Raw genomic sequence first — 14725 nt, 5'->3', positions numbered from 1 at the left:
ATCAGACACCATTCTATTTATACACTTCTATCTCCAATTTTATAATAGGGTTTCTGCAATGTACAGGAAAACACTCAGTTCCCTCTTACTGTTATCGCAAACATTTGACTCAAGTAATTCTCACGATTGACAGTCCTACAGCAGGACCTAAGAAGATATGGGTGCAGCTTAACTCCCAGAACCTATTTAGAAAAGAGGTCTTTGCAGATATAATTAGGTTAAGGGTCTTGAACTGACATTATCTTAATGAATCATGTCTTAAATCCAGTGACACATGTTTTATAGGCTAGAAGAGGGGCTGTGTAAAGATCAAGACAGAGAACAAAAGGAAGCTTCCACAGGCTGATGGCCGCCTGGAGCCGCCACCCTATAGAGATGAGGAGACTTCTCCCTAGAGCCTCCAGTGTGGCTATGACTCTCAGCACCCTGACTTTAAAGAATCAGTCTACTGTGATGACAGCAACCATGCCAGCCTAGGAAACTGATGCAAATCTTACCTGCTTTCTCCCAAGAAACTGGCCACTAAAAGAGAAGTGACTGGCCTGGGCACACATAGGCAGATGGGGGTTTGAACCCAGTACAAAGTCCTTGCTCTTGGCTACGGCATTCATTCCTGGGATGTGTTTACTGAACACCTCAGATGCTGGGATATGGCTATGAACAAGAGCTGAAGCGTCATATGAAGCTTGCAAGGGAGCTGGTGTTCCAAAGGGGTGAAGAATTTGTCTAAGGTTTGACGGAGCTAGGATCTGAACTCAGATACCTGCTTTCAGAGACTGCCTGAACTCACTCAAGCCAAGTGGAATCTGTGGCCCTTGTAAATCCTAAAACTAGAAAAACAAACGCAAAAAAACAAAAAACAAAAAACAAAACAAAACAAAACAAAAAAAAAACAAGAAATAAGAAAGAGTAGTGGACACCAGCTATGGCCTCCTGTCCGGTACCTGTTAGGGGGCCCCACCTTGTGATGGTATAAGGAACAGTAAGTACGTGAGGGAGGTCACCAGTTGACCTACCAAGAGGCAGAGGCAGAGCCCCTCCTCTACCCACGCTGTCAGGATGGCCCAACATCTGGAAACGGCACCAAAGAATGGGTGGACACTGATACCACCCTTCTAGATGGACTGCAGGCTCAGACGTTTGACCTAACCGTGCCAGCAGCAGACGCAGGCCTGCTCCTAAGTTTGTCCAAGAATAATCTGTATTCCACCTGGAAAACAAAATGACTTATTAAGTGAAAACAGACGTCACTTTTCAGCTCCAAGGGCTGAGTTTTTGAGTGGTGTATCTGTATTTTCAATGAAGCAGAGATGTTGGGTCCTGGGACTTCCGACACCTAAAGACAAACACATTTGAGAGGAGGAAGGTGCCAGAATGAACCAGAAATGTGTGGTTTTAATTTATTTAGCTTCCTAGGAGAGAAAAAAAAATAGTTACATGAAAAAAAGGGGGAAAAAGAGAGAGAGAGAAAAGGGTAGCTTAACCTGAACAAATGTATAATTTCCTTTTTCGAACTGACTCTTAACTAGGTCAGTTGCAAAAGCATAGGGGACAGAATGGGAACGGGTAAAAAAAAAAGGGGGAGGTGAAAAAACAGAGAAAAAGCTGAAAGAAAAATAAGTAGTGACTTTGAGGGACTATGACTCGAGACAGGGAAATGTCAGTGAGAAGCTAAAAGCCTCCACAAGCCAGTAGAGGAATCACCAAACGGCGGAGAGTGTTTTTCTGTGTGCATTTTCCAAATGACCCTTCACCTGGGTTCTGGCACCCCGCCCTGTGGCCTCTGCTCAGGGGACCGGCAATGTCAGTCTACTGAAGGGGCAGGAGGCTATCAGTTTACAAGAGAGGAAGCAGAGGAAGGGGAAAGAAAGCAGACAAATTACTAAATGAGGAAGCCAATTACCCGGGGCACTATACTTCAAGCTGTCAGCAGGCCACCTTCGGACAGAGCGGATCAGAGACTTGGAGACTCTGTTGCCATCTGGACTGCCCAACGAGACAAGCTAGCAGATATCCGCTGGTACGTTCACATCAGCTTGTTTCCACATCTCTCCACACAGGAGGCCAGCGTCGCTGCACCGCCAGGTTCCAGCAGCACAGGAGCCCTCCAAAAAACGACTGCCCAGGAGCCACTTGGACTTCCAACTTGAACAGCTACGGGCCGATCTGGAGCCATCCCTGACTCCTCTAACAGCACAACATGTCAAAGGCCAAGAACAACAGATGTCTGGGCCAGTCCCAGGCTGAGCAGGGTACAGGCTCTATAAAGGGTTTTTTTCAGACTGTCGTGGACTAGTACACGGAAGAACTCACACAGAATCTTTTATTTTATATGTCACATTTCATTTTTACTTTATCTTTAATAATGTAATTACTTAATTACATCTATACATAGATACCATAGGAAGTCAGAGGAGGACACTGGATCCCCTGGAACTGGAGTTACAGGTAGTTCTGAGACATCATGTAGGTACTGACTAAACCTGGGTCTAAAAAAAAAAAAGAGAGAGAACAGAGTCTTCTGCAAGAGCAGTAAGTGTCCTAACCACTGAGCCACCTCCCCAGCTGAAGTATTTTGTATCTTATAAACAGAGAGTTCTTTGCTTCCAGTAAGACTGACAGTCAACCGGGCTCGGTCACCCACGCCTGGGAGGCTGAGGCAGACAGATCTCTGTGAGTTTGAGGCCAGCCTCGTCTACAAAGCAAGTCCAGGACAGCCAGGGCTACACAGAGGCCTGTCTTTAAAAAGAAAGACTCTGACAATCACTGTCACCTAATCTAGCCACACTGTACAACAGCAGCTTGGCATGGCAGGAAGGGATGAGGGAAGCCAAGGGCAGACAGGAGGAAGGTCAGGCAAAGATTCCTGCTAGGCAATGGCAGGCCCCACTTTGACAGAAGCATCAATTAGAGCAAAGAGTCAGGAAGAAGGCACCAGACAGTGATAATCTTGAATAAGCAGCCAAACCAGCGGCAGCAAAAGAGACCCCAAGACAAGACGTTGTACACTTAGGACATACTGTGTTTCCCTGTCCTCTGGGAGAAGTCACTCACCGTCACTTGGCAAGGACCTTGAGAAAAGAAAACTCATATTTGCAGGGACAATATTGCCCATGGATAAAAGATGGAGGCAGTAAATGGGTACCACAAGCCCCCCTGAGGATGGGAAGGGTCTGTCCCCGTTGCTCCTAGCTAGCATTCTGCCCCGTTCTAAAACTGACCCTCCGGCTGCGTTAGAAGGCTTATATAGAAATAAGCATCCCCTCCTGGCTATGCAGAGTAACTGCTGAGACAGGCAGCAACTAACCTCACTTCTCAAGGTGACACCTGGACCATCTGCATCAGTCACCGGCAGGAGGGCAGTGTGCTGAAGGTGTCAACTGCCCAACAGAGGTCCTTCAGGAGTGGGTCTTAGCAATCAACTTTCGAGAAGCAGTTTTTTGTTTGCTTGTTTGCTTGCTTTCTTGTTGTTGTTGTTGTTGTTGTCGGGGTTTTTGTTTTTGAGACACAGGGTTTCTCTGTGTAACCTTCGCTGTCCTGGGTTTGCTTTGTAGACTAGGCTAGCCTCAAACCCACAGAGATCCGGCTGCTTCTGCCCCCGAGTGCTGGGATTGAAGGTGTGGACCACCACACCCAGCTTCTAAAAGCAGTTTTGGTGGGGCCTCTCACACCCTACAAAGTTTGGGAACAACTCTCTTCCATCATGTGTGTTCTACAGAAGCTTCCCTCTTTGCCTTCCCAGCTCCATCTGCCATGACCTTCGGCGGTGGCACTGTGTTCGGCAGCAAAGGTGCAGCTCGCACTGTACCTTCATTTCGGGATGTTTTGTTTCTTTGAAGTGGACTCTTGGGTTCTCACTGTGATGCCAGACTGGCCTGGCCTGCCTCCTCCTCCCAAGTAGCTGGGACTAGAGGCATGCACCACGGTGCCTCACTTCTTTAAAGAGAATTCTTTACTTCATGCTCCTAGAAGAAGTTCACAGTTCTCCAGAGGCAGAGGCAGGCACTCTGTTACAAAGAAACCCTGTCTCAAAAAAAAAAAAAAAAAAAAAAAAAAGTTCACACTTGATAAAGTATAGAAAAGTGGCTTGGTGGGTTAGAATCCTTGCTGAAGGAGGACCTGAGTTCAAAACCCTAGCATTTATGTAATAAGTTCAGTATGGTCATACACATGCTAACTCAGCATTATGAGGTTGAGGGTAGCAGGGACAAGGTCAGAGAAGCTTGTGGCTGCCAGTCTAGCTCTGAGTTCAGTGAGAAACAGGAGGAATAAAGCAGAAAGTGATCAATCGGGACATCTGACACCCTCTGGCCTCTTCACACTCGTGTACACTCACCCACAACAACGTGCATATGTGCTACAAACACATACACACAGACACAGATACTGCGCACGTACACACAGGGCTCACACATGAGATTAGAGAAGTGGCTTAGTCTAATAAAACGTTTCCCGTGAAAAGCCTAAGAACCTGAGATCAGATCCGCAGTACCTTCGCCTGGACAAGCACTCCTGGGACTTCCTGTGGTGAAATACAGATCGACCATCACAAGCAAGACTCAGTCTCTCTCCTAGGCCATCTGGGGAAGGAACTGTGTGAGCATGACACACTTATTACATTCACCCATAATTCTTTGCTTCGTATCTTACCCTTACTGAGTGTGGTGGTCTGAATGGGAATGGCTCCATAAGCTCATAGAGTTGAATGCCTGGACCCTAGTTGGTGGAGCTTGCGGAACAATTAGGAGAGATGTCAGTGGGGTAGCTTTGAGGTTGCAGAAGCCTACACCATTCTCTCTTTCTCTCTCTCTCACCCTATTGCAGATTAAATCCGAGCTCTCAGGTATTGTGTTGGCACCATGTCTGCCTGCTTGATGCTTGCTCCCACCGTGACGGTCCCAGACTCCAACCCCCTGCAACTGTAAGCAAGCCCCCAGTAGGCTCGTTCTATTTGGTCATGGAGTCCCTGCACAGCCACAGAAAAGGAACTGGGGCGCCGAGTTACGAGATTGAGGACCACCTTCACTCAGTGTGAGTAACTAGTCTGTTTGAATCTGTGCCAAGGGTGTGAGCATCTGATTGTTGACAGTTCACTGCTGGCAAGACAGACCCTCCATGCGGGCTAGTGGCTTCTCATACCTGAGCAGTGGTTCCCCCGAGCCTGCCATGATTCACTCAGAAAGAACAGGATGACTGGGGCATGGGTGTGAGACAGTTTTGTTCATTGTCTTTTTACATTATACCAACACGGCCCATCAGGAGAACATACAGTAGTTCTGGACTTACCAACCCTAATACCTCACACTTCAGGCAACACAGACTCAAAGAGCTATCGTGTTGTGCATAGAACTCACGGGCTGAGAGGCAATTTCCCTCTCTCACTGCAAATGTGTCCTAGTTGATCCCCACTTTCCCGTGGCACCCCAGGAAGCCTCTAGCCATCTTCCACCTGCTCTCCTTCAGCTCTTCGTGACTTCTAGACCCCCTCACTGTTTCCTCCCATACCCTGTGTTCTGTCACACAGCAGTGCCCTGGACCTCCTTCACCCTCCTCCCCACAGCTTGTCAATGATCCAACGCTTCTCAAAAGAGGATGACACAAACCCCCTGTTCAGGCTTTGCACGTAGTTCAGCTCTGGAGCTAAATGTGGGGAATAACTGGCATCAAACCACCGTGATCCTAGAACACTCTCCTGAGGAACTCCAGTTTCTCCCCAGACAACAACAAGTCGAACACAATGGCGCAAGTACAATGCAGTTCCTGCTCTGTGGACCCAACTTTACTAAGAATGGAATGACCCGAGGAAATCCTGTCTGGCAGCTACTCACAAACTCAGCTGTGTGTTAGGGAACAACTGACTTTCTAGAAGGCAGAAGGCTGTGTGCAGCAAAGGCCGTGCTGGATGGCAGGCCAGCAGTGGAAAGGACACACTGGGCCTACAGAGAGATGCTGTCACATGGTTCATCATTTGAACAAGCTGTCTGTCGTACTGGCTTCCCTCCCGCCGTGCTGCTTTTCAACTGTGCTCCACGGTCATCCTCAACATGTGTCTGTCCTAATAATTCCTCCAGACCCTTCCTGTATAGATTGGGGTTTCAGATCATGAAAAATAACTATCATTCTGTGTGGTTCGTGGCGCACATCTATCCAGCACTTGGGAGGCTGGGGCATTAGGAATTGACATGAGCTTGAAGACAGCCTTGACTATAGAATGAGACTGTGCCTCAGAAAAAGAGAACTTTCCTCTCTGGCTGGGGAAATGGTTCAGTTAGCAAAATCCTTGCCGTGAAAGCCTAAGGAGCTGAGTTTGGATTCCAGACACCCACAAATCTGAACAAGGTGGCACATGCCTGTAATCCCAGGACTCTGAAGGCTGAGACAGGATGATGCAGACATCAAGATCAGCCTGGACTCACATACAGGCTCTTTTTATGTTTTCTTTATAGATAAAAACCTCGCTAAACTGCTCAGGCTAGCCTTGAACTCACAATCCTCCTACTTCAGTCTCACAAAATACCTGGAATAAACAGGCCTGAGCCACACAGCCTTCTTTCGCCCCTACTTTGACCCTTTCTTTTAAGTAAAGGGAAAAGAGAGCCAATGAGATAAGACGGTTCAGTAAGTGAAGTTTTGACATGCTGGGAGAGGACCAACACCTCAGAGCTGTTCTCTGACCTCCACACGTGAGCTGTGCTCTGTGTGCCTGCTACACACACACAACACATAAATATGAACGTATAAATAAATGAGTTTTATAAGGAAAGGAAACAGAAATAAAAGGAGGGAAAAAAAAAGGAGAGAAGGAACAAACAACAGAAGCTATCGAAACTTTCAAAATCACTATGCTAGCCATCATAGTTTTCCGGGTTTTCAAATACTTAGACCACAGCAGAAGCTGGAAAAGGAAAGAGAGAGAGGAAATCACTCAGCCAGGCTGAGGCTCACTGTGGACCACAGCAAGCTGGCTTGCAAACCTCCTGACAGCTAATGTGGGCTCTGGGAGTCACCAGTCCTGGGGCCCGGGTAGGGTGGGCTGGAGAAATGCCTTTTCGGGGAAACATTCTCAATCCCTCTCTGTTCTCTTGATTTACAGAATGTAATTTCTTAGAATAGCTAGCTGATACCAGCAGGAAGAAAACCCTTCCAAAGCCCGAGACCGTTGTCAACCACTCAGGCTAAACCAGAGACTTCGAAGGTCTTAAGCCCTGTGGCTATTTTTAACCACCTTAGCTGGTTATCTCTGTCACTTGTCACGACCAGCAGGCTCTCTCACTTCAGCGAGAGACTAAGGAATAGGTGGACTCTCTAGTCTCTTCCATTGAAACAGAAGACCCCGGGAGCTCCCCCACGAATACAACATGCAGCTTCTCAGCATAAACAAGGGGTGAAGCAGGGGTTCTGCTTAGAAGAGATGGAGCCAGGTTAATTCTGGAGCCTAAACACAGAGCCTGAACACTGAATCAGCCTCAGCCCTATTGACCAATGGTGGCTTGAAGGAAGAAACACGCAGGAAGATGTGAAGATCGGACCTCCGCAGAAAACTGAGGCAAGCCAAACCTAATGGTATGGAGGTGTCCAAAAAGGCCAAATAAAAAACGGAGCAGGTGCTACGGTGTGGATATGGTCTAAGTGTGTCTTGTGGGTGCACATGCTCTGAAAGCTTGGTCTCCACCACAGAACCCTCGGTGCCAGAACCTTGATGGGGAGCCTTGTGGTGGGGCTGTAGAACGCTTGCCTATCGTGAGCACAGCCCTGAGCTCCATTCCCAGCACTGTGTACACCAGGCAAGGTGACAAATACCTGTAATCTCAGCGTTGGGGAAGTCGTGCTGAGCAAAAGGACCAGGAGTTCAAAGTCATCCTTGGCTATATCGTAAAGTTGAAACCAGACCGGGCCATATAAAACCATGTTTCAGAGAACTATAACAAATAGATAGACAGATGATAATTAATTAATTAAAAGAGGTGAGGGCTACTGGAGTGAGAGCGGATCAGGAGGGTGCCACCTTCATTCAGAAGGGATAGATAGGTATTTCTCCTTGCCTTGTCACAGTAAGCTACCTTAGAGGAGAAGACTGTTAGAAAGAGAGGCAACTTCACATGGCCTTTTCTACACAGAGCCGTTTTCTGAAATTGATTTCAATAATGTATTGATACAACCAGGAGAGCCTCACCAGAATGCCAGCTCTATGTTCTTGAACCATTACAACAATAAGCTAAATAAGTCCCTTAAAAAAAAAAAAAATCAGCTAGCCAACCACAGGTGTTTTGACAGCAACAGCAGCAAAGGTACTGACAGGCTCCTCAGAAACTTAAGGTTTGTTACTGTAAACTTAGCTGTCTAAGAGAGGTCTACCAAAGACTGCTGAAGATGGGGAAAGTATTAACAGCACGTCCTCTGAGGCCATGCTTGAGACTGTGTAAACAAAGGCGCGGCGGTGGTGGCACATCCCTTTAACCCCAGCGCATGGGAGGCAGAAGCAGGAGGATCTCTGTGAGTTTGAGGCCAGCCCGGTAGACGAAGTGAGTTCCAGGACTACAGAAAGACCCTGTGAAGGGAAGAGAGAGAGAGACTGACTGTCTCACTATACGGGACTATACAGGAAACAGCATGTTTTTGGTTGACCAGATATCAACAAACAGACTTTCTAGGTCTAAAAGCAGAACCACAGTCTTCATTCAGTGGAGTGAGAGTGAGCTGGATCTCACTGACAACAGCTCCTGCTGGGATGGCAAACCAAATCCACACCATGCAAGGAGTAGAATGCTTCCAAAGGCATTTCCCGGAACACACAGAGCGACCACAGACAAGCAGATTCAGGTTTTCAGGGTAAGATACTATCTTACTCTGTGTGGCTGCGACAAAATACCACAGGTGGGTTCATTACAAACAACAGAAATTTGCTTCTCATATTTCTGGGGGCAGGAAGTCCACAATAAAGGTGCCGGCAGGTTTGGTGCCTGGCAAGAGCTGCTCTGTTTCCAAGGTGATGTCCTGTTGCTAAAAGGAAGGGCAGGCTACATCCTCATTGGGGAGAGGAATGAAGTGGGTGAAGACATTAATTTAAGCCCTCTCAGCTCCCAAAGGCCCTCAAACACTGCTCTACTGAGGAGTCAATTTCAACATCTGAATTCAAGGGAACATGTTCAGGCCACAGACCAGAAACACACACACACACACACACACACACACACACACACACACACACACACTAACTGTCCCCTGCCATACACAGACACAAATAAGCACACACCAGGCCTAGCTATGTCACATATGTCTGTCAGAGACCAGCTTCAAGGCAGCATGGGGCTAGAAGGAAGCCAACCGGAATGGAAACAGGGATGAGAATACGGCCTGCTAATGCAGACAGCCTTCTGTGGCCTGCTCACAGCAAACAGTTCTTCCAACCCCTCCAATGTGTAAGAGATGCATGCTGTCCAAGCTCTATGCCATCAGTGGACACCACCAGGGCTAAGTCATCTTCCTCCAAAGACCTGAGCCTTGAAGTAGCGACTCTTTTTATTATAAATTGTCTATTTTGCGCCTTCCTTGTACTATTGCCAAAGTATAAAAGTATTGTACTAGGGAGGACCAAGCATCTCAGGATGCCAGCCTGGCTCCAGATGGGCAATGAATGAAATGAAATTCACATGCTTCCCAAGGAGGCGCACAGAGGGGTACTCTTTACTACACTGGGAACAGCCTAACTGGCCATCCTACAGAAGCGGTTCAGCACACGGTGGACCAGTAAACCCGAACAGTACTGTGCAGCGGTTAGAGAGAATAAGGTACATTTGGACAGAATAACATAGCGAGGTCCCCAGGTTACTTTGCTGAGTGACAAAAACAAGTGGCAGAATAAAGCCATGCCATTTACATATCATCATTCCTCTTTTTATGTGTCTAAATGTTCTTGCACATCAAATCTTGACAGGTGACACATCAGACAGAAAACAAAACAAAACAAAAAACAACTAAGATCTGAGTTTGAAAAAAGGGTCCTGGGATTCAGGCTAGTCATAAAATAGTTCAGCCTTACTTGAATTTTTCCGGTAGTGATGATAAGAAAAAAACGTGTGGGTATGGGGAGAGTGTTCAGTGGGTAATGTGTTTGTATGAGCCTAAGGACAGAAGTTCTAATCCCCAATACCTATGCTTAAAAAAATTTTTTTTTAAAGGCTGGGTATGGCTGCATGTGCCTGTAAACCTAGCATTTGGGGACAGAAACAGGCAAATCCAAGGATCTCCCTGTCCCCCAGCCTCGCTGAATCAGCAGGCTTCTCGATCCCTGGGAGCTCCTGTCTTAAGGCAATAGAGCAGCAATAGAGAAAGAAACCTATCTCTGCTATCTTCCTCTGGCCTCTATGAGCACATATAGGGGCATGTGTACCCACACACTCACATGCATGCAAAACACACACACACACACACACACACACGTATGCAAAGGTAGCTTATAAAATCAGAATAATGTTACGGTGTTAAGACATTTAAAGAAATAGGGCTGGCGGGTTGTCCTGGCAATGGCAATGGCTTGCTCTTCCCCAGCATACACGAAAGGCACAACAGCGACAAAATGCCATTAGCCTCAGATGGTTTCAACTTCTCTACTAACAAAAGTTCTCTGTCCATCACATTCATTCATTCAATAAATATCTCCCTGGGGCCCGCCATGTTCCAGGCCTGTTCTACAAACTCTGCACTGAACTACCCGGTAGTATCTTTGTTCTCTGAGCCTCCTCACAGCCCATCTCTTAACCCCAGGTTCTCTTTTACCAGAGTCCTTAAAAATCACAGACCCCACACTTGGGGAGCCCCAGCCCTCTCAGGGTGTCATCCTTCCAGACACGGCTCCTCTTTAAGTACCATAGCATGGAGCCTCTCAACCACTTCCCAATGGTTCCCTTGTGTCACCCCTGGTCTGATGGGAGCACCTCAAGGCCACAAGACCTAGAAAAGGGGAGGAGCATTCCCCACAACCATCATCGGGGTCCCACCGTAGGAAAATACACAGTAAAATGGAAAATTGTGGTGTGAAAAATGGCCCCATGCCTCTCGGGCACAGAAATGGGATTAATGCTGAGATCAGAGCTGCCAACTGCCCCACACAACCCCTACGCAACTCCCACCCTTGAATTCTGCTCTGGCTACAGGTGGGGAGGTTGCAAGAGCTGGATCTTGTCTCTGCTTTACATTACTCTCCTGGTCCAGGCTCAGATTTACACTGAGTTTTCAAAAAGGTTTATGAGTCTTGTACTAAATGCTCAGTTTCTTTCTTTCTTTCTCTTCCTTCCTTTCTTCCTTTCTTTCTCTTTCTTCTTTCTTTTCTTTCCTCCCTCCCCCCCCTTAAAAAAGGGCCTCATACAGCCTAAGCTGGCCTTGAAATCACTATGTAACTAAGGATGATCTTGAACTTTTTTTTTTCCTCCCAAGTGCTAAGATGACAGGCTTGAGCCCCTGGGATTACTTTATGCTTACGTGGTACTGCGGATTGAAGCCAGGGCCTCAGAAATGCTAGATAAGCATTATACCAACTAGCCTGCACCCCCAGTTTCTGAAAGCTCAGTTTCTATAAACTTCTTTCTCCAGTTTGTTTCCCAAACTAAAAAAATATTGAAAAGCAAAAGCAAAGCCCCAAACTGCCGGGGGAGGGAGGGGGCTCAAGCTGCTACTTCCTCCTAGGAAAAGGGAGATTAGCAGGACAAAGGGTTAAATATTAACACACTTCCCTGGAAGGTCTTTCCTAGCTTGTTAATGGAGACCAAGCCAAACCTTGGCAGGGATCAAACATTAGCTCATGACAGGTGTAGGCTTCACGCTGGCTGCCGCTGCATTTCCAGAAAAAAAGAAAAAAAAAAAAAAGTCAGGGACACGGGGACCACTCCATGACACAGCAGGCTGGAATGGATTGCTTTGCAGAGAGCTCTTCCGGCTGAAATAATTCTCTGTAACAACTTCCTTGACGTGCTGTCAGATGGCCTGTTTCCAAGGTGACGGCCGATGCCTGGAGACATAATAGACATCATCTGTGGTCTTCTGGAGATGCGGCCCCCAGATCGACCCTGCTGGATTCTTCTTGCACTCATCAAGTTGGCAACCTCTATGAAACTGGGGCCCTGTGACGGGCTCCCAGCAGGCTCTACTCGTATTCTCACCAGAATACTGTTCACTTTGCCTGCCTGCAGTATTGGATTGCAAACTCAAACGTCTTTGGGGGCCAGCCAGACGAAGTACATGACTGAAGTACTCAAGTGACAACTGCAGCACACCTGCCTGTCCAGGGAGAGGCCGTTCGTGCCTGTGATTCACCGTTTCAATCTCAGGATGTTCTAGAACACAGCTGCTTTGCAGATCTCTCCTGGTTGAAATGATTCCATAAACAGTGCCCTGAGGAGCTGTCAGGATGGTGTATGTGCTGGGTTCAGTTCTATCCCTCAGGAACCTTACTGGGGGCAAAGAGTCATTACAGATGTAATGAGTTAAATCAAGATGAGGTCATCCTGGTCTGGGGACAGGCCCTAACCCAGTGACTAGGAGACAAGCAGGAACTCACAGAGAGGAAGCAGCCCCGTGAAGACGGAGGCGGCAACTGGAGTTTTACCATCTATAAGCCAAGGAATGCAGAGGACTGTCGGCAACTGTCGGAAGCTGGGAGGAGCAAAACCTTTCACGAATAAGAACGAAAGGAAACATGCTTGGGAGCTTTGTATAGCAAGATATTTCATCGGCATAGTCAAGAGCAACCTGAATCCAGGCTGGATCCTTTCAAATCACTGTAGCCAGAGGGATATTTTGATAATTTAAATCCAATAATGATGTCACTCATTGCCCTAAACTCCCTTACAGATGACCCACTACTCTTTTAATAAAGGTTGCCAGAGTACGCTGGGCCCTCCAGACTCCGGCTCTTGGTTCTAGGTCTTACTCTTACTGGATTCCTCTAGAGCTTCCTTGTTCTCTTCATCCTCAGGACCTTTATATATACTGATCTCTAGTCCTCAAATGTTTGCACTTCTTTCCCCACGACACACATGCACACACACACACGAACTTGCACACATTTCCTCAAAGAACACTTGTCCTGGTTCCTCATGCAAAGTTAGCCAATTCCCTTTTCGATACTTTGCAACTGAGCAGCTATATGGCCTACCAAAAATGTGTGATCATTTGATTCGCTGCCATAGACTGTAGCTGCCTTCCCCTCGTGCTCTGCGCAATGCCTACCATACAATCAGGCCCCACAGAAGGCAGGTGGCAGTGTGATATTGTCCTTTTCTGTGCAAGCCTGCAGTGTTCTCAACAGCATTGGCACTAAGCCTTTGGTCTGTACTTTTCTCATGATGCCATTTCACTTCTTGCACTGTATCTCTGATGCCCACATCTGTTAGGTCTCTAACTCTTGGCCACAAGATAGGCAATAACCATAGAGCTCACCTCTGTATTATCCAACGGATTGTTTGCGGCCTCTCCATTCTTGATAAGCATCTCTTGGGGCCTTAAAGACATACTAAGCTTTTCTTTTTAAAAATGGCAGAGACTGAGCATGGCACATCAGAGAAGGAGCCTGGAACCATGGTTGAGTCCAGCTTGTGCCAGGCAGGAGTCAGGAGTGGGCAGCTTTGGACAAGTGGGCTACCTTTCTGCAATGACAGTCCTTTAGTGTCATAACCCTTCGCTAGAGACACCATATTCCCATCACATGGATTCCCATCTCTGGCTAAAAACCTTGCTCAGATGAGTCTAAACACAAAATCCTATCAAGTTGTTCTCAGGCAGGCACAATTCCCCCAGCTCACCCTCCCAAGATATTTGACAGTGTTTGGGGAAAGTTTTTACTACTTGCACCTGAGATTTGGTGATGGGTATGGACTGCTATTGACCTCTAATAACTAGACCAAGGATGCTGAAGAATGTCCTAGACTGCGCTATGACACAGACACCTCTTCCTCCGGCAATCAATTATCCAACTCAGAGAAGTGGCACCGCTAGGAAGCAGTATACCACTGCCATTCATCATGCTGAGTGCCTACCCGCCCACCCACAAGTGCCATGCCATGGGCTTTGGTCAATTCTCTCTCCAGGGCATTCCAGTCTGCTCTTCTTTCCAAAGAAGAGCTTTAACCATAATTAGTGTGCTTTTCAACTTACTAGACCGCAAAACAGTTTGCTCTGATCCCAATGATCTCCCCTGTCTAGGCCCTAAAGTTCTCTGTCCTGACCATTGTCCTTAGGCACAAGCTGCATGGCCTCAAGGAACTTCCAGCAACCCAAAGAACGCAGGAAACGTGTGGTTAATCACTTCAACCTGCTTCCACAGTGACTCTCTGAGGCCTGTTTATTGTTCCACCGTTTGGCTGCCCCGGAGTTATCCAAGACCAAAGTCTTACATTTATTTGTAGAGTACAAGAAGGTATATTTTTACTCTCAGGTCCCTTCCAAGTCCCTGAATTAAATTAGTGTGAACTTTCCAGAATAAATTCACCTTTGAGCAGAAACGAAGCATGGAAAGTTCCAGCCCAAAGGACACCTTATTGAAAAGTCAAGAGGATGGCTGCCTCTCCTAACTTCAGCATTTGCAGTCGCAAAGCATGGAGCATTTATTAATACAAAAGAGCTTCTTAGAAGAATGAATGATGGCCATGCAGGACTGGCTTCCAGATCCTTCTTCTGCAGACTGTACACACACACACACACACACACACACACACACACACACACACACACA

At 47.1% G+C, this 14725-nt stretch overlaps 2 long non-coding RNA genes across 2 annotated transcripts in view; one reads left to right on the top strand and one right to left on the bottom strand.

Moving 5' to 3' along the window:
• Window positions 1-14725, bottom strand: part of LOC129687896 (uncharacterized) — a 159083-nt gene that overhangs the window by 76879 nt on the left and 67479 nt on the right. The window lies entirely within an intron of this gene.
• On the top strand, window positions 1704-7593 carry LOC129687895 (uncharacterized). The gene is made up of 3 exons (XR_008721838.1): window positions 1704-2020; window positions 4825-5031; window positions 7094-7593. It is a non-coding gene; the product is annotated as an uncharacterized LOC129687895 (long non-coding RNA).

This window comes from Psammomys obesus, unplaced genomic scaffold (assembly GCF_907164565.1).
Source record: "Psammomys obesus unplaced genomic scaffold, mPsaObe1.curated_primary_1811, whole genome shotgun sequence".
Lineage (NCBI taxonomy): Eukaryota > Metazoa > Chordata > Mammalia > Rodentia > Muridae > Psammomys > Psammomys obesus.
Note: the sequence above shows the minus strand (reverse complement) of the source record. Positions and strands in the feature narration are given on the sequence as shown.